We start from the raw sequence: 21,445 nt of genomic DNA on the forward strand, positions 1-21,445 counted from the left end.
TATGTTACCTACTCTTATTACTCCACATTTGGTGATTTTTACTTACACATAATGCTTGTTAGCATGTAAATTTTATATTGTAAACATATGCAGTCATACATGTAAAAGCAGGTTTTGATGTGCAGGATTAATGAATCTTCACTAGTGCTTGTGGTGGGGTTGAGGAGTCTTTGGAGGAAAGGAGATTTGTGAAGAAAGTTTAGGACACCAAACTTCAGCTTTAATTTTGCTTAGGACCAATTCTGTAGTACTTTTCTTTTGATTTTTGAATCTTTATGTCACATAAGCAAACAATTCTGTGTATTTGTTGAGATTCTATTAAGTAGTTGAGTGTTAGGGAACAGAAAGTATGGTGTTTCATGGACCCTTCTACAGTGAAATTTAGATGGCTTGCAGTTGCTTTGTACTTTTCTCTGAAAGATATATTATCTGGTATGTTGGGCATGTCAGGTTTACATTAATTAGCCTTATCAATTCCTTCTCTCTTCCTGTCCCATTTTCCATCATCCTCTACCAAGAGTTAGGTGGATTCAAGTTCAAGATAATGGTGAAGATGGGGTGGGCAGAGATTTGACTCTTCAACTCAGTTTTGCTCTGAGAAAAAAAGCATAGCTCAGAAAACAAATAGAAGAAAAATATTATTTGAGTTCTCATATTGGACTTCAAAAGAGATTTCCCTCTTAATAGCATCTGCCCTCTCCTCTGCCTCAGTTTACCTGATGTGTCGTTCTCAGTAAGCACATTAAAATGGTTGCTTTGACAGAAGGAAGGGTAATGGGGGTGGAGTATGGGATAAGGGGAATCTAATTAATTAATTCAGACTGTCTTGTTAGCAACAGTGTTGAACTGTGGTGCAGATTATACTGTATAAAATAGACTTAAATTTCAAGTCTGTTTAAATCTATATATCTTAGATTATATATTGAAGAGTCCCCAAAATTGATTATATGAAACTCTTGATGTTGTTGACTAGAATGATTCAAGTCTGTGAACCACAAGCCAGAATCAGAATCCAAGATGTATTACTATTCTTCCTGTTACGGTTGACCCCAAAGTAAAATTATTTAAAGTTTAATTTTAACCGTATTGTTGAATCAGGCTTTGGCATTTTCAGAGCACTGTCAAACTTTGTTATAGCTAATGTTTGGAAATATATCCTAGGTCTGAATTGACATTACATGACATTCCTTCTTTGTATCCATCTTTCCTCCAAAGTAAGAAACAAATACTTATGTTACTGCTTTTAAATTATAGTAAATGCTCTCTGTAATCTGAGTGACTTTCAACTCAGCACTTTGAAGTTGAGCTTCTTGGTTGTATGTATATGTTCATGTGTGAACACATCACGTTTATTATATTCAACTTTTATGAAAGACGCCTGGATCAAGTAAGCTAATGTGAGAGATTTAGTGAGGAAAAGAATTTCAATATATTGTGTGATACCCAATTTTTTTGTTATTTTTGACTATTTATATCTATAAAGTAACTGAAGTTACAAAGAAGATTCCCTTTAAAAATTATATTCAGAATAGTTTTGGTGTCATTGTATTTTACTTTATTTAAGAATTGGTTATGTTTTTCCAGAAATATGTATGGGTAAGTCTCACAAAGCAAAAACTGTATTCCCAACTAACTAGTCTATTCCCACTCCCACCAAATCTAAGAAAAAACATAACTTCAGGCATGGAGAATGAATTGTGTGCTACTATCCACTTAAGCATACATAACAAATCTCATAACAAATTTAAAGACAGCATATGTAACAAATCAAGACATTGGAAATGCCCTTAGAATTGGTTTTAACAGTGAAATTAACATTAACTAGTTTTCCAGTGGTTTTGTTGACTCCTGAAATTTCTCTTTAAAGGAATATAAATTGAAAAGAGAAATCAATGTTACAGAAAGGCAGACTGAGAATTTAAACATCTTGACTTATTGAATGTTATGTACAAAAAAATTTGAATAAATCTGTTGAAATTAGAATTTGAAATAAAGATAAATTAGTACCCTCATTTCTTTTCAACAGGTGAATATGTGTTCCAGTACTTTCATGTTCTTTTTCTCTTCTTACAAAACTGCAAACCATCCTACTTCCTTTTCTCCTCTCACTTGAGGCACTAATAATAATATAGGGAAACATGTCTGTTATTTATTTTGTGTGCTGTGCCCTGATTGAGGTTTCATACCCATTCCTCACCCAACTGCAGTAGTCCATTAAGATAGAATAAACTATTAGCCAAGTCTGGGTGATATTTCTATCCCTGAAACTTGGGTAAAATTAGGCCAGTCCCACTCAAGGTACATGGACTGTGAGCATGGAGAAGTATTTTCCCAAAAATCAGAGTGCTTTTTACCAGAAAAAGGGAGAGATACATGTATACTAGACAGGCAAAAACATATATGTCGATTATTTTTTGCCTAAGAAAATACACTATAAAAAAATACACTTTTGGGTATTTATATAAGGCTTCTACAGTGATTTTCCTTTTTAATTCAAAAGGTGACAAAATCTGATTTTGTATAAAGTGGTTAAAATTTCAGAATACTTGCTATTGGAATAGTGATTCTCAATACCGCTGCTTCAGGATACACCTTTGATCATTTACCTTGTATTCCTTATAACCTATATCCCCTAGGGTTGTATAACACTGAGCTCTGATGGTCACTTCACTGGAGTTTGTGACAAAGTATACCTTTGTATATTACTTGGAGAATATTACCTTTGATTTTTTGAATCAGCTTAATTTGAACCAAGTATTTTATATTATGTGAAGTACTGACTACTATACCATAAAGGCAATAGTGTCTAATGCAGAGGGCATTTATTAAGGATAGTGGCCAATGGAGCATTTTTACTGTCCTGGGGTTGTTGCAGGGTATGTACTTAGTTTTAGTGGAGGACATGATTTGAATGGATACTTGGTGTTTCTTGTGGGAGTGAGCATTTAAGGGAGAATTACTGTTTATATATCCTCACCTGGTATTGGCTTGTCGTTCTCTAGTCAGTATATAATTTAATATGTTCATAATGAAGTAATTTGGCATTAACTTTTTAAATTAATTAACTTAATGTTTTTAGAGTAGTTTAGGTTCACAGCAAAATTGAGTGGGAAGTACAGAGTTCCCATAGACTCCCTTCCCCCATACCTATAAACCAACATTAACTTTTTACTCCAAGGTATTTATAGGAATATTTAGAAACACAAGAACTATTTTGCACGCTCACTTCTACAACCAAGAGGTGTCTTTCTCTGCCTTTGGACTAGAAAGGGGAAAGTGTTCCAGAGCCAATAACATTCACTAACTTTGACCTGAGAGTGGAAAGTTAGGCCCTTTTTTATGATCCTTTTTCACCTGAGCATTGCTGCTAGGAAAACCACAGGAAGAGTAGGGATTTAATGTACCCTGGTCTAGAGCCTCCTGCTGTTGTTCTGTAGATGGCAAAATGCAGATTAAACTGATTGATAGTATGGAGGAGAGTGTGCTATGGGGCAAATGCCCTGACTTGTAGCAGGAGCAGGGCTTCTGGCCTCCCTCTTCCACCAGCTAGCTGTGCGTGCAAAGGGGTTGAAGTAAGCAGACTTTTCCATCTGCCTCCAACATTCTGTGATTCCATGATTTAATGGAATGTCTAGTAGGGAATCATGAATTCCTACAGGAGCAGCAGCAGTGTGGAACAATGGGAAGAACACTACACAGACCTGGCGTATTGTCCCAGCTTAGTCACACACCAGCTGAACACCTTTTGTCTACCACCTTTGTGTGTCTGTCTTGGTTGCAGCTATGGAAATGTTGTGATTGGATTTCCCTGTTCCCCCTAACAAAAGTTTCTTGGATTTTCTGACTTAAAATAGCTAATTACTATGTGGTATTATTTGTCTTAGGAATAACTGCTTTGTGAGTAAATAACTTCAAAATGGATTGTATTGACACTTTCTGTGGTACACTTTTGACCCGTTTTTTGAGGGTCACTTTTGTGTCTTCATAACAGGACTATTCCTGTAATTAACATATCTGGGTCAAGAGTCTTTCTGCTGCTAAGCTATTTTCTGGATACACAGTAGGCATACCTGAAAGGGACAGGGACTTCTGGATGGCACAGTTTTTAAAAAATAACACAATATAAATTTTAATAGACATTTTCTTTTTAATACCATCACAAAATCTTAAATTCATATTTATATTTCTTTCAATGTCTTTGTGCAATTTTATTAATTATAGGTAAAAAGAGTAAGACTAGTTGTCCCTTCTCAGAACAGAATTCTTTTCCATTTAAAATTATGTAAATTGCTGATGACTGATTTCCTTGTTTTATCAAGTGACTTTGGACTAAATTGTTTAAGTAGGAGTGTGATCTTCTCTATACAGTGAATTATTTCACTGAAAGCAGGTGGGCCTGAGATTCCTCCAGTGGTTTGTTTCATTCATAGAAACCCATGTAGGGCATGGGTGGGATATCCCAAGGGGCTGTGGGATTATCCTAACTGTATATTTTCCAGCTCAGTGCTCAGTGGCTTGGTAGAGCTAATGAATCTTCCCAATGTACCTGGGGGTTCCCTGTAGGTATTCCTGATGTAGCTGCTGGCAAGCATATTTTTATACTCCTTCTAGAAGTGAAACTCCTTTAAATGTGCAATTTTCCCTGCCTGAGAAGGTCAGATGCACATTAATATAGTTCACAGGAGTATAAAAGAGGCATTCAGTGCCTCTCTGCCAAGTCATCTGACTATACTAATGCCTACTCATTTTCCACCACCACTTAGGGAGCCTGCAGAAATGCATGGCTCCAACATGGTCCCTGAAACCACAATTTTATGGCAAATGAACATTGTAATAAAATATCCATGTTATCAAATCAGCTTATGTACCTCAAAATTGATAGGAGAAAAGGTGGTTGCTCAGAGTGTCAGAATTAGACATATGTTAAAACCACCTCAGTTAAAATCTACAGTGAAATGCCATTTAAAAAGCTGGCAATTCACATAGCATCCAAATGCTAAGAATATTCAAGGCAAACTTCAGTGCGTTCACAATGTAACTTTATTGAATGTTTTCCTATCACTTAGTTTTAACACTAGTGAGATCACTAACATTTACTGAACACTTATTGTATGCCAAGCCTGTTGTATCTATAAGATCTTTCTGTAACGTAAGGCATCCTTTGGAGGTGTAGGGATTGTTATCTGATTTTGCAGATGAGGAATGGAGGCTCAGAGAGTCTCAGGAATTGGCCTCTGATTGCAGGGTAGTAAATGGCGGATGTGGGGTTTGGTCTGAAGGTCAGTGTGCTGTGTAGAACACCATGTTGCTCACTCTATTCTGCTATTTATGAGACTATGGAGAGAAAAAAAGAGCAAATTTCATTATTTTCTCATTTGCCCACGTTTCATGTTTCACTTTCTGATGTTAGCCCTGCTCTTCAGCCAGACCTGCCTCCTTCTGTCCCTTCTAGTGCTTCTTCCTGTTTTGAACTTGGGCGCATTATGTCCCTGTGTTTTCCTCCTCCATCCTCTCTCCATATCCTAGTTGTCAGATTGCCATTGGTGCCTCAGGTTCCAACTTTATTCATCTCTTGCTAAAAGATGCCCTTGTGCATTCTAACGTTTTAAAATTCTTGACATTATACATTTCTATTATTATGTAACTTACGTGTATGTGGTTACCCAACTAGATCATCAGCTTCCAGAAAACAGCAACTTCTATACTGCCTTCAGCATATTAATACGTAGTGGGTCATTAATAATTTCTCAGACTGTATAAGGTCTTATTATTTGTATCTTCGTGCTCTTGGCAAGTAGACAGGTAGTAGGTAGTTTTCAAAGCATAATTTTATAATATGATATTACATTGCAACTATATGCTATAGCAGTATATATTATATTGTACGTACAATGTTTTATAGTATAGTAGTGGTCAATATTGAGTACTGAAGGGGAGAGGATTTCGAAATCTTCCATCTTGCTATTGTAAAAGGTTCGTGTCAAACCATGAATACTTGAGTTTTCTGTCTCTGCCTGCTGGGGTTTTCTAACACCTTACTGGGAAGTTCAAACAGATTAGACAAATCTGTAATGATTTAGTAGTCACTTGGTTTACTGTTAGATATCTAGGGAAGTCTTAAAACTTATTTTGCCTTTATTACTATGTTTAAGGTTTCTTAACTGAAAAGCTCTGGGTCATGAGGAAATATAATGGTGGAGGTGGGAAGATGCCAAAGAGCTACTTCAGATTTACATTTTCTTTTAAGAGATTTCCATTCTCAGTATAGCTGACACTTGAAATTTCTGTTAAATGTTGGTTCATGGCCTAAATGCCTGTAATAGCTGTGATTTAAGCTTCAACTATAAAGGCAGGTGGGGTGGGTGATTTTAACAAGTGTGTTGTCTTTATTTGTACCTTGTCACTGTCCTTACTTTTTATATATAAAAACAGTGACAATATAAAGTATGAATAAACATAGTACTTTTGTTAACAGAGCATATATATACACATACACACATATACACATACCTGTGTACATGTGCATATCTCTACATCTGCATATATGTATGTGTGTCTGTGCATGTGTGCATGTCTGTATTCCCTGCGCTTACCTTTGTCTATTTGAAGATATTTTATTTCAACAAATAATATAACTGGAGGTCAGACTATCAGCTTATGATTTCTAGGAAAAGCCTCATTTGGCCTGTGGTGGACCACAGTGACCTGAAGCATGGAATTCACTGGCCAAAATTGCATAATAGCTGGTATGCTTTTTCAGTATTATATTACTGTATAATGTCCCTGATGCTACTATTGAAGAGATTAAAGGAATATGGGGTATTCCTTTGGGTGGGGACCTTGTATATACACAGAACAGGTCAGGCTTACATTAAATCAATGATAAATTTTTTTACTACCAATATGATACATTATATAGAAATAAGAGCTTAGGGTGTGTATTTAACATTATTTATAAGCAACATTTAAGTTTTATTTGTGAACATGTAGTATATTAAAAGACTGAATTGAGGAAAATAGGAGAATTGCATTTATGTAAAGAAGTAGTTTTAATACAGGAAGAATACTTTTAAGAAAACCTGTGATGTAAAATGGAGATTGGACTACACAGTGTTGGGGAAATGGAGGAAACTAGTGAAAGATTAGGTGAAAGAGTGGATATTAAGACTGTTATTTGTGACCTGTACGTGTTTTGGCTTGCAGAGGTCATGCTGACTCTTAGATTAGGAATGCGGGCCCTTTCAAAGCATAAACATAATTGGAAATAATTTTGAAACTTGCTTTCTTTTGTTTCCTTCAGGTGAAAAAGCAGAGTAGTCTATTTTCAGGAGAATGTGAGGGAGAAAATCTACTTCCTCTTCTTGCAGTTTGGCTATTTTTGTTGTTTCTGACGCCATAAATGGAGAGGCATCTGTACCATGCATTGTATCATGCCCAGCAATTTTTTTCTCATTTGAATGTAATTGTTCCTTAGCAAATAATTGCAGTCCAGAATGACTTTTATTGAGCTTGATTGAATTAGGGTTATGTATGAAAATGAGTTAGTTAAAGCTTAATCTATTACCGAGAGAACTGATGAAAACATCAGAAAAGCAGTCATTCATGGGGATTAAATATTCTTCCGTGTAAATGGACAGCATGGTTGCCTTGGAGTTCCTTCTGCACTGACTAGGTAGTAGTGACATCAGGGTACAAAACTCACAGTGTTGGCATAGGGTGGGATTTGCCGTGATGTGCCTTTGAATGCTATACTGGACATTAACACTAATTGGGAGTCTGCCTCATTGTAAGTGGCACCTCACCTTTTTTAGTATAATAAGCTTTTCAAAACAGCACCCCAAGGGGCAGTGTGTAAGCTGTGCCAGAAAGCCGGTTGCTTTGGGATACTGCAATGATTGCTTAGGCCGGATCTTTAAGAGAGGCCTTTCGGATGCCAAGTCAGATGTTCTATTTGTGGTGAAAGGTAAATAATAGATATTGAATAGACATCTCTCCCAACCTGCCGTGATGAAATTTCTCAGAGGGAAGCTATGCTGTGCCAGACGAACCCTGGCTAGGTGTGCATCCTGTGGTAGATGGTGTCCTGGGTGGCAAACAGCCTTGAAAAGGGAAAGGAAACAGGTTTTTATCAAGGCAGTGGGAGTTAAATCATGGACGGCAGGAACCCAAGGCCTTGGTGTGGTTGATAGGAAGCCAAAGTGGGACCAGAGAACAGAGACAGGAATGGGGTGGCTGAGATAAGAACCAGCTCAGTTTTGGTTTGAGGACACACTCAAGTCGCCATACTGCAGGGTTGTATTCACACTGAGGCTTTCCCCCTGCTTGCTTACCTGCCCTTCTCACACCTACACAGCCACCCATTTGATCAAATCGGAGCACTCTGCAAAGTACTTGAAACTTAAATGCAGAACAGCTTATGCTGAAACTGCTTTTCTGAAGCTACTCATATGGGCATGTGTGATAGCCAGATAAAATCTGGAGTCTCTGAGTTTGGCTCTTACAGAACTCAGGAACCTGTCTCAGGCAGGATTTTCAGCCTTGAAATTAACCGCTGTGACTGATCTCCTGGCTTCTTTCGCCTGGTCAGTTAAGTCCAACATAATTTCTTTGTTATCTTAAGATTTTAAAAAACCTCTATTGGCCACAACTTAGCCAACCTCTTCCCCTTTCTCTCCGCTTGATCCAGAGGTAGTTGCATCACAGGTGGTAAGTTATTGAATGGTAGTCAAAGTAAGGTGTGGTTATGGTCCATTTCTTTGGTACATATCTGATTATAGAAACAAATTTCTAAGGGTTCTTGTAGATTTATGAAAGTTGATTTTTTGAGCTCCTAAAAGAACTTCTTTATTTAGGCTATATGAGTGTATTTTATTTCTCAGACATATGCTCACTTCTTAAATCAAAGAATAAAACAAAATAAGAGTTAGATCCACACTGTCAAAATTAATCATGGAGCCTCCTCTCCCAATTTTGGCAGTACAAATAATAATTATTTTTTTTTAGTTTATACCAGTACTGACTTTTATGGATTTATATGAAGAAGTGTGTGAATAAATAAAATATATGTGATTTTCTTAAAACAGCATTTTTAATAATGTTAGTTGCCTATGTTATGATAATTAAGAGTAGACTTTTACACCATTATTTAATCAGTTTTCAGAATTGTATGTTCTTTAATAAAAAAATAGTTGTTTAATTTGTAAGTATTCATGTGTGTCCTTTGTAGTTTGCATCAAATATCTGAATATGCTCTGTCATCTATACCCTTGTTTTAAAAAATATGGATGAATGAGTAGTATCTTGTATGAAGTCACATGAGACCATTTAATCTTTTATTCATTCTTCCCAGTTACTGTTGTTTTCAGTAGCACTGGTGACCACTGAATCATCTAAGTCTATATGGGATTACTCAGATGAATCATTACACATTTTTTAAATTTGATGTGTAAGAGCCAGTTCTTCTATATCCTAGTGGCTGATTTAAAAAAAAACTTCAACCAAGCCTTAAAATGACTAATAGTATTGATAAAGTTATAAGGCAGTAAGAGCTATCTGATTTCTAGAGTGTGTTGTAGCCTAGTGATCATAAAGATATATTGTCATAATCTACACGAAATTGTCTCTCTTGAGTGTGAATGTAGTGTTATTACTAAAGTACCGTAGAAACTAAATGAATGTGTCTCACATAGAAACTGAAATAACTTTTAATTCTTAAAAATGATAACATTTAAGTGTATACCAATATTTGCAGAATTATTAATATAAAATGTTCCATTTTATCTGTGTGGACACCCTTTTGCTGAGTTTGATCCTCTTTCTTGTGTTTACTTCATCACTTTTAGGTAGAAAGGTATTTTTTTGGTAACAGCGTTTCTCTGTTTTTGTGTATCTCCCCTAAACCCTCATCCTTTTTTTCAAAGCTATTTTGCTTCACTGATTATCTTTAAAACATTTAAAAGACAAATTATATAAGATATTAATATCATCTGAACTATAGCTTATCTGGTAGGGGTAGGCTGGTCATTTAAAATAACTTAGTCAGGATGTCAGTTTAAATTCATGTTTTTCTATATTTGCCTGTAATTCTACACTTGATTTTAGCCAAAAAGCTGAGAAGTGGTTGCCAATTATTCTTTGTCTCTGTAACTTTAACCTCAGAATCTCATTGAGTAATTTATTGGTGATCTTTTTGTTAAATAAAAGTTTACAATAAAAACTTTGGGCCACTTTTTCTAAGTAGTGTTAGGATAGGAATTTTTAATAATTTGACTGCCTTTGATTGGCTGTTAAGTCACTCTTGAGGGAGATTATTTTGTTAAACGACAATAAGTATCCGCTTTGAAAGGCCTTTCTGGCTCACCATTTAACCATTTTGCTATGGGTCTTTCACAGAATCCTGCTGCATCACAGAAGCTGGAAATACTGACGTTCTATTGAAATCACAATGGAAAGTCTTGACTTGACCGGTAAGAGCATCCTGCAGGCCCACCTTTCTTTCTCACCTGGAAGCAGTGAAGCAGTCAGGAGCTAAGTGCTGTCAGAGCTGGTCTTAACTTTTACCCATTTTACGGATTCACCTTCCATATTGATCAGGGAAGTGTGATAATGATGTATTTTTTTCTTGTATTTTATTTTTTTTTTAAGTGACATTTTAATCTCCTTCATCAAGTAAGTTAAACTTTCCTTTAAAATCAATGGTTTTAAAAAAAATTACCTATTTCAAAGTTTCTGCTTTGTTTCTCCATAGTCATGTGCAGTTGGTGAAAAGATAATTTATTCAAGTCATGAATATCTAGAGGTTATTTCCCTAAGTAAATACTAAGTTGGTCTATTCCCCAAAAGCTGTTTTTGTGTAATGGTTTTGGCTTTAATTGAAAAATGAATCAATATCAAAGCATTATGCATTTTTTTACCTATTAAAAAATAGGTGTGTGTATAGCAGCATCATGAAACTATTCTGAATATAAAAACCACACAATGAAGAAAATGTTGAGATTGTAAAATAAATACATGTGACAAATTATATCAAACTAAAAGTCACAGATACTGAACTCTGTCCTCTTCTACATAAGTTTTCAAAGGTATTTCTTTGGGAATTTTAAAAAATGATTTTAAAATCTGACAGTAATATTTCCAGATTAATTTTAACAATGGTTATTTAAATGCATCGAGTTTCCTCAATCTGGGAATAAAGTCTGTGATTCCTTTACTGATGACTGAACACTTTATGATGGACTGATGGTTTATAAGACTAAGGAATTTGATGTCAATTAAAATGAACCAAATATAGTAGATACTGTTTAGTTGCAGTTTTCAGGACATGAACCTTTTCTTTAAATTTCTGATTAATTGAAAATGAACCTTAAATCTTCTTTGGTTTTAAGTACTTTTATTTGTTACCTTATTAAATCTGTCTAGAATATCTGGGCCTACCTTCTTGTTTTAGTTAGTATGTGACTGTTGCTTTTATGACGTGAGCACGAATGTAAACCTTTGAACCATTCTTCTAAATGTTGTCTATGATTATATACGCAGTAAAAATATATGCAGTTTAGCTTGAATGTGTATTGACAGGATATTTAAACACCCACAAAATCTCAGTGTCAGTGAGAATATTGGAATATAGCTACTTTTCTTCCTTTCTGTGGCACTCCTTAAGGCACAATTAAGTTAGAAATACTTCTGGATTTAAGAATGCCAGTTAGTGTACAGTTGATTGTGGTTTTACTGAGTCAGCATAGACTATAAATATTTGAATATTGGTACTGAAATTTCAAATATGATCTCAATTGCTAACATAAAATGAAGTCAACCATAGTGAGGTTTAAAGAAAACTAAATATGTGGCAGTATTCTAAATTTGCTAAATATGAATACATATATAGAAGGTAACACAGGATACTTGACCTGACCTGTTCAAAAAACTAAATCATTAATTGGCATTATTATGGCAGTCTTGACTTACATTATATCAGATTATTTCAATAAAATATTTTTTATTGACTATAACCAGAAATTGACAGAAATTCAAATTGTTGATGAAATTTAAGAAGTTTAATTAAAGATGGCTAACACTATATGCTTATATACTTAAAGCTTATATATATGTTCATCTTGAAAGTAGTATTAACTAAGAAGAAAAGGTGCCATACAAAACCAGGAATAACTTAAGAAATAAATCCTAGAAGATGTTCCAATAAATTTAGGAAACATGCTGTATCATTCAGATTAGGCACAGTTAAGTTTCATTTTCCAAAGAGTCCCTAAATTATAGTGGATTATAATAGTAAAAGTTTCTTTCTCACTCATATTTGCATTCCTTATGAGTCTGCTGCCACTCTGCTCCATGTCCTCTTCGTTCCTGGACCAAAGCTGAAGGAGCAACCCCTCTGGGATGCACATGTCTTGTGGTGGAAGAAGGAACGGTGGTGGAACCATGGCATTTAAAACTGCTGCTTCAAAGTGACGCATTACTACTTCTCATAGTTCATTGGCCAAAGCATGTCACGTGGTCAGTTCTCGTGCATGGGTAGGAATGGCCTTTTAAAAGGGGTGGGGTAAGGAAAAGCTAAAAGGAAGGCACAGTGCACATTTTAATTATAATATCCAAATAATCCCTACCGTGGCTCTTCTGGAGAGACAGAGTGCATGTAATCTAATAAGCTTTCAAGGAGTCCTATAGTGAATGAATCTGTTTAACATGTAAAATTATTGACCTTGGATCCTTTTGTTGTTCTGTGGAACACAGTGTGTGAGCTATGATATCCCATATGTGACAAGTTTTAAGGAATGAGGAATTGATACAATTTGAGAGTTTCTTGATGTTTCAAACATTAGAACTTTTCCACTCTGCAGTGAGGGTTTCTAGTATATACATATTATTATTTTATAAGTAGCTTTAAAATGAATTAAATTACTGCAGACTGGACCCTTTGCAGTTTTCATAGGTGTTAAAGAAGGAAGAAATGATACGGTAATTTCTTAACTATGTATAATAAGTTACAAACTTTGACAAATATTACCTAATTTGATATAGGAAGAGAATGAAAAAAATGGGTCCTTTGCTCTTTCTGTTAGTAATTTATAATTTTTCCAGATAATAGTAGCCAAATGCCTCTACTTAAGATCAATTTCAAGAATTGTTCTAGAAAGAATGCTGACATTGTAGGAAGGTTAACAGTTGTATCCAGGAGTTTTCTAAGGTGCTCCATTTAAGATATTCATTATATGTTGACATTGTATTGTTTCTAAAACCCTCTAGAAAATTGCTAGGCTTGTGGGATTCTTCAACCAATATTGATTTGATTAATCCCCCAGGTATTATAAAATATTGCTACCAGACCTTTGTGGATTAAGATGATTTAAAAATCTAAGAATATGTAAATAATGCTTTGTTTGATAGTTGTTATAGTTCTTTAAAATTGGAGGAAAGAGCATTCTTTGACTGAATTTGTGAATTCAGAGAAATTTAGGCATAAATCCTAGTTCCCGTACTTTCTAGTTGAAAGAATTTAAGTGATTATTTAACCTCTGTGAAACTCTGTTTTCTCTTTTTACAATGGAATAATGAGCTCTACATTGTAAGATTGTGAGAATTAAATGATGCAATTATATCGAGAGCTTGATAACAGTGCCTGGCACATAGGAAGTACTCAAGACATGTAGTTGAAAAAATGAAAATGTGATCAAAGTTCAAGAATCTTAAATGCATTATAAAATACCTTTAATAGGTGTCTGGAGTATATGTATATGTAAAATGCGTTTGCATATTTTTATATAAACACCCACAAACACACACCTCTGAAGATTTAAAGAGCTTGTCTTGGATGCACAAGAACTTATGTGTATTATTCTAGAATTCTACTGAAAACTGAAAGTGACTTTGTCTTTAACACTAAGAGAAAGGGTGAATCCTGTAGAAATATTAGCCCCTCTATGATCTAATAATTAATTTCTTGCCACTGGGAGTGTAGAACTAAGGACAGAGTGACTACCAAATGTGGAGGCAAAACCTTCATTCTAAAGCATCAAAGAAATCACCTTTGATACAGTCTTGAGGCAAGGTACATGAACAGGCGATAGAACCACTGAAATTTTCTTCACCGTGTGGAGCAAATGCTCTTTGGTTTCAAAAGAATCAGCATTTCTATTTCAAAATATTTATGTTATTGTTTTCCAAAAACGTCTATAAGTTACTTAGATTTCTCCAAGGATTTTTCTATTGACATTGGCCCCTGGCACTCTCAGAATCAGGTGCAACATAGTGACATCTCTTATGGGTTGAACCTGTGTGCTGTGTCTAAAATGATAATGTCATTTGTTTAATTTAGAATAGCACATGTATATGAAAATGATTTCTTTGGGTGTACTATTCCTGAAATTCTTTCAAGCTCTTCTCTTTATAAATAGATTATCTTTGTAGCTATCTGTTACTCATTCAGCAGGGTTATCAGTGGAGTAGAACTCCCTCAGAAATACAAGCTCTTCACAGATACAAGACAGTAGTCTGCTTATGCTGTCATAACAAGATACCATAGACTGGGGGACTTAAATGACAGATACCTGTTTTCTCACAGGTTTGGAGACTAAAAAGCTCATGATCAGAGTGGTGGCAAATTCTGCTTCTTGTGTTGTTTTTCTTCCTGACTTATAGATAGCCACCCTCTTGCTGCGTCCTCATGGCCTTTTCTGTGTGTGTGTAGGGAGCAAGCTCTCGTGTTTCTTCCTCTTCCTATAAAGTCACTGGTCCTATTACATAAAGACCTCGTCCTTTTGACTGTAGTTAACCTTTACGTCCTTTTAGGGCCTATCTTCAAATGCCATCACATTGTGGGTGGGGCTTCAGCGTGAATTTGAGGGCTACTAATTCAGTGCATTACAAAGATAATTGTTTTTCTGTACCAAAAGGTGAACTGCAAGTTAAAAAAAAACAAAACACTTTGTATGAATCTATAAGGAAGAAAACCTGGTTTTATAGTTGTCCAAGATTCTAAAAATATTATTGGATCTTTGAGGTGGGAGACATTTGAAATTACTGAATTCATATTTCTTCTACTTTCAAGTTACTGTTATGAAAATGAGTTTCTTACAACTGAAAGAATCAAGTCTAAGAACTTGAAAATCTGAGTGATTTGTACAATGGAGGACTTACATCATTGTAAAAATTGATATCTTTGTGTTTTCATTGGTCCTAGGAATAGACTATTTGTAAATTAGGCTGAGGAATAAGATAATTACTCTTTTGGGTTATATCTCTATTTCTGTTTACTATAATCTATCAAGGCAATTCACATTTTTCAAGGCAATAGGCAATTCAAATAGGGAAATGGCATAAGCATAGGATTTTGGTAAACAAAGAAAAGACTCTATTTGACATAATTCCAGCAGAAGTCAGGGAATTCTGAATTTGTTATATCTACCTGTTTATTGAACTGCCTTCCCATCTTCCTTTATTTATCCCTTTTTTTTCCTTCCTCCTCCTTTCCTTTCTTTCCTCTGATAATAAGCTCTTACGTTAGGTAATGGTTACTTGGATTTCTCATCTAAATGCAGCTAATTGAATGTCTATATAGTACTTTCTACCATAGAGTAGTATACTATTTCTTTTAGGTAAGTCAGTTGACACATGTTTGGGACTAGTGATGGGAGATGCCATAGGGAGTTTACTTGTGGGATTTTGATGTAGGCTCCACTTAACTCTTTTAACTTTATCTATGAACACTTTTTTAAGTGTGTCCTTTCTGTGTTATTAGAATAATTTCAGTTTCTGGTGATTTGATTCCTCTCTAAAACTAAATATATTTAGAAAGAAACCAACCTTTGAGATTTAAACCCCTTTGTGTAAAAATAATTTGAAATTGATTTGTAGAATTTGCCATCTCACCTTGTGTATTTATAGACTAAAGGACAAGCCATTGAGTGATCTAATTTTCTCAATGCCAATTTAATTGGTTGAAAGGTATCTTTTCTCATCTACTTTTGACTGCAGTTTCCCCATGAAAGTTTTTATAGAATGACTCAAACCCCAAAGCCATATATATATATATATATATATATATATATAATAAATTTGAGCTGTTTTTTTCATCTGAACAATAGGATCAATCTACTGATGATAAAATTTACTAGTTAAGGACAATATAAATAAGTACAGATATGACTTCACTTCATGCATAACCACTACTCTGAAAGGTGGTGATAAATTAAGTAGTTGTACACTGAAGTCTATATTCCCTCTGATCTCTGTTACGGAGAAATATGTTTCCTCAAAAACGTAAGTGGATCTAAGAAAATTAATGAGATGTAAGGATCTCATAACATTTCTCTCAATTTCCATGCATTTTACTGTAAAATATGTACTGCATTTACTTGATATAAGGTACATGTATAAATAAATGTAAGAATATATAGCAGATGCAAGTAGTTTTTTCATATAATCTCCTCAAGAAGCTAGGGTACTTAAGTTTACACTAGAATCTATTTTGTTCATGACTCTATCTCCCAAACCTAGACACATGGTAGTTGGTTAGTAAACATTTGGTGAATTAGCATCACAGGAGTTCACATTTCATTAATTCTGTATTCCATTGAAGTTGGTGTTAATAAGCATCCCTTGGTCTACATAGCAATTATTTTTCCCCAACTGATTTCAGGGAAAGGAGTGTTCTTCAAAAATAAAAGTCTCTCTGTACCTTTAAGTTTGTAGTTAGTCCTATAATCAATAAGTACTAGCAGGCTTTAGAACTTAAAATGAATAGCAAAAATTTCTAGGTACCCCTTGGCTCATTTGCAGTGTACGTCGAGTCACCAAGGCTTTTTTAAGATTTGTAAGCCTTCTGCCAAGTACCTCTGACACTATCAGGGGCCCTATGGGTGGAGCACTCGTAAAGGTTCTGAGATTTGACTAGGCAGCTTGGTGGCTGTGCTTAAAGACATGCTGTATGGTACCTGGTTCAGCTAGTATGTACCAGAAAAGTTGACTGAAGTGTCCACTGTTAGGTATTTTATTCTTGGGGCTGATTATTTTTAGGATTTTTCTGTATTCACATTGATCTGTTAAGATGATGGGTAAGAATATTGTGTTCTGGTTTTATATTGACTTTTATAATCTGCTTAGTTTAATTTATAATCGTTGTAAATCGTTACAATTTACAACCTTTGCCATGTTTCTATTACTATTCTTAAAGAGCACTTGCATTATGTAATTATTTCAGTGTTCCTTAATATTTACGGTAAGACCATTTATTACCAAGTGTCTCTTCATGGCAGAAATTTTCCACTTCCCACTTCAGGTAATGTTTTAAGGTAATAAACATTACCATTAGCACTTACAGAACACAGGTTTCTTGAGAGATCCAGCCAGATGGGGTGGACCTGGCTTCTGAACAATGTTCACATAATAAAAAGCTACATTTATGTGGTGAACACTGTCCTAAATGTTCTCAGTAATGTCATACTAATTACAATGAAGAATTGCCAAATAAGAGAGAGAATAAAGACTATAAAATGTGAGGTGTGTCCATGTGCAGAGTAGTAGATGCCCATCTATCAATCAGGCTCCATCTGGATGGAAATGTACATGAAATTCTCAACCATGCTTTCAGTATAGTTTTTGAATATATTATGTTTCCAGCATTGTTAGAGTTACCAAGTCATCAAATATAGGGTATTATATTATAGAAGAGACAATAGAGAAAAGTTTGAATCAGCAGCCACTGTCAGTCCCCTTTTTAAATTTCAGGCCTCTTGCTACAGCATTCATTTTATCCTATTGTTTGGTGAAGGATACAGCTCATCTTTCATTTGGTGAAGCGAACACTTAAAGGAGTAATAGTTTTCAGGTTTGAAAGTTTCGTTGTTCCTGTTAAAATGACAGTGCCTTTATTATTCACTGGGAGTTTCACTTTTTAGAGAACATAAGATGAATCTTTCTAATTAGGCCATTGCAGTATATCTTGTTGATAGTAAAGGTGTCCTAGTTATTTCTCTGTTTATGAGTTTTTACTTAATCATCAAAATCATAGAATTATTTTACCTGTTATTTCTATTGTAATAAAATATTTCATATATTAGAGTTTATAATGTGCCTGTGAAAGAAATATTTTATAACTTCTACTTCTCAATACTTATAAACATCTTTAGTCTTGCCTCTAGATTGTCAACTGCATAACTACTCACTACTGCTTCTTGGAGATGAATATGGATAGGCCAAAACTTAAAGATTTCCTTATAGAAGGCACTTTTTTTGGGAGGGCGTCTGTGCTGTAGTGTAATCTCTTAGAAGTATGGGTTGAAGACTCAGAGGAACCCAAGACTAAATGTAACTCAGCTGCTTACTGTGATTGGGATATGGGAAAGTTACTTAGGTTCATCTATAAAATGGGGTGAATACCAGCCATGTAAGGGTGTATGAGAATTAAAAATGCTGAGGGGTACAGTGCCAACCCTACAGCTCATGGCAAGCACTAAGAAAAGGTGTGTGTTCTCAAAACGAACAGTAGGTCAAAAGTGGAATTTGACTATTTTGCTTCTTAATGGATTTCTTTGAAATTGAATTTCAAACATGTTATTGTCTCTATTCAAAACAAGGGAAATGTCCAGCTTTAACTTGTACATCTTTATTATATTGGAGTCTTTATTGAATACAGTACACTGGCTTTAAATCGTTAGGAAAGAATATTTTCTCTATATTGTTAGATACCTTAAAATATTTTCTTCACAACTGTAAGTGAAAGAAGTTTGATTTTTATATTTCCCCCAATTAATTGTGCAATTTTATTAAAGCCCTATCAAAGCTCAAACATATGAAAATATTAACAGCTAAGTTTCCTGTCATCCAGTGACTGTGTTTATTTTAGGAGTACTTATTGCTTCATACTCTTGGTATAAACAATTATCATCTCACACAGATTATATGAGCATAATAGTAAATTTTCTTCAAAAACTATAATTATTTTAACAAAAAAAGGAAATATATTATGAATTCTTAATGACTTTTTAAAGTGTGAGAGCTGTTTTCATAAATTATTTCAACCTACCTATAAAAAGTTTAGTTAATATATAGTTAATTCAGTCATAACCTTACTCTGCTAGTTTATTCAGAAACTAGAAAAGCAAAACTTTCCTTTATTTTTAGGTTAGTGGTTTAGTATTTCACAATTAACTGATCCAAAATAAAGTGTTTTCCTACACCTGCAGAAAATGCTACCTCTTGAAAGTACTTACTTTTTAATAATTTTCATGCCACATGAGCATGAACCAGTACAACTTGGTCTTTTGTGCCTTGTAGCACTAACTTTTATTAATTTTGAATGTCTCCCTACAAGTAATATATCTGAGCTTGTTTTGAAGATAATTTAGTACCATCTATGAAAATACCTTGGTCCCTTCTAAAAAGTTATTCCTTAAGTCAGTATGTACATGTTAGGTGTTTGTGGTCTTTTTATAGCAATTTTGTCTTTTCCTTGTTGAAAACGTGTATACATTTCTAACCATAACAACCATGGATTTTATAGAATTATTACGCTTTCCCAATAATTGCTGTATAATGAAAGTCTGTATATAATCTAAGAGGTGAGAACCACCCCAGCCCACCTGTAGGATTGTTTGCACTCTTTCTCTAGCTCTGTTCTATTTCTTTTTAGAACTTGAACTGCCTCCAGTAATCTTACTGGAAAAATGTTTTGTATATGATAAAAGTAGTATGCTTTCTGTTCCTCTCTTTTTTTATCTAATAAGTATTTACTGGAACTACTATGTGCAAATCATTGGGTTAGATAGATGCTGTCAGGGTCATGATATAGTAATAGGAAGCAAACTCTAATTGGGCAGAAGAGAGAGAGAAACAAAGCTCATTAAGAGTTCTGAGAAGATCTTAAACCCTAGGTAGGAATATCAGGAAGACTACACACAGGGAAAGAGATAGGAGAAGTCTGGAGAATGTGAATAGACTCCTTTGCCAGTTGGATGAGATGCATTTAAGTGTAAAATGGGAAACTTTGGAAAGCCCACTGTCAGAGGTCCTTGAATGTAAAGGTGAGTTTTCTCTCCTGCCCAAATGCAGATGAACCACTGAAAAATGTGGAGCAGATGATATAAATGGGACCAATTGAAAGGGAAAAGAGGTAGGCATTGGAAAGATTGGTTTAAGGGGCTTCGTGTGTCCTAAGCAAAAAGAAATCATTCTTCTAATAGGGCTTGAGTGTTGTGAATGGGACAACCATGAGAGACATAAAAGTTACACCCTCTCTGGATGTATTTTAAAATATTTTGGATTGAGATATCTGACTCACAAAATCAAGTTAAGTCTTTCCCTAATTCTCAGGGTAAAAACTGATACTCAGTTTTAAGGATTCCTTCAGTGAAGATTTTCTCAAACCCTTGATACCTCCTACCATTCAGCCTCGTGTGTGTGTGTGTGTGTGTGTGTGTATCTGTGTGTATTTAGTGATTCTAAATGTAGCTTTCACTGCATTTCTCAAAGAATACATTCCCTGGCTTGTCATCTGATCCAGATTACTAATCTGTGGAATTTGGTAATAGATGGAACATATATTGGAGGCAAAGACGGAATCATAAGAAATAAGGAAACAGTGGGGCGGGGGTGTTGAAAACAAAGTCAAAGATAGGTTTTTACAAGTAGGTGTTCCACCGGAAGTGGGACCTGAATTGAGGGAAGAGAGGTGAAATTTGGGATGGATTGGATTTGGAATGCAAAGAAAATGTCCATGTGATTATGTGTAGGATGTAGTTACAAATATAGTAAGAGTTTGGGATTTGATTTGAGAATGAGACTGAGGCTAAAGATAGGCATAACTTGAGGGGACAGAGTGAAACTTTGAAAATTGGTGAAAGTAGAAGGTATGGCTAAGAAGTTTTGAAAACATCTTCCTGTACTTTGTAAAGAGGAGTGTAAAGGAAAGAAAAACATCAGATATATGGTGGGAAAAGAAACATGGTGCTGAAGAAGATGGGAAAGAAAAATGTTGAAAAAAATATAGACCATCTAAATGCCTAAAAGTGTTTGAATTAGGTGATTCAGGGTTTCTTTGGAGAAGGCAGTTTTTGTAGAGTGGTCAAGGCAGAAGCCATGTCATACATCGTTTCTAATATTCCCCCTTTCATTGCCACATTTTTATTCTCTTTCTAGCTGAAACTATGTTGAGCCATTGTCTTCATGGAGTAATCTAGAACAGCTTAACAGATTCACTCCCTGGGAACATAGAACTCATTTTCTGTAAGTGTAGTTTGAATAATCCTTTCTTTAAATATGTTGTCTTACATGGTTTCAAATCAAAACTTACCCAGGTGTTGATATCATTCCCTCAAATGCACTGCAATGACTTTCTTTAAAATACCATCAGCAAATACAGTTCATAATGTGGGGGATTACAGAGGGATGATGAATGAATTACATCATTCTCAGCTCTTCTTTTATACTAAATACA

The 21,445-nt window shown here is 34.8% G+C and overlaps 1 protein-coding gene across 1 annotated transcript in view; it reads left to right on the forward strand.

The window, feature by feature from the left end:
- The window catches only part of BBX (BBX high mobility group box domain containing), a 260,911-nt gene that overhangs the window by 91,166 nt on the left and 148,300 nt on the right, over positions 1-21,445 (forward strand). The window contains exon 3 of the mRNA XM_036930771.2: positions 10,393-10,466. The gene's annotated coding sequence lies outside the window, so the exon portion shown is untranslated. The remainder of the gene's footprint in view (positions 1-10,392; positions 10,467-21,445) is intronic.

This window comes from Manis pentadactyla, chromosome 1, assembly GCF_030020395.1.
Source record: "Manis pentadactyla isolate mManPen7 chromosome 1, mManPen7.hap1, whole genome shotgun sequence".
Classification (NCBI taxonomy): Eukaryota; Metazoa; Chordata; class Mammalia; order Pholidota; family Manidae; genus Manis; species Manis pentadactyla.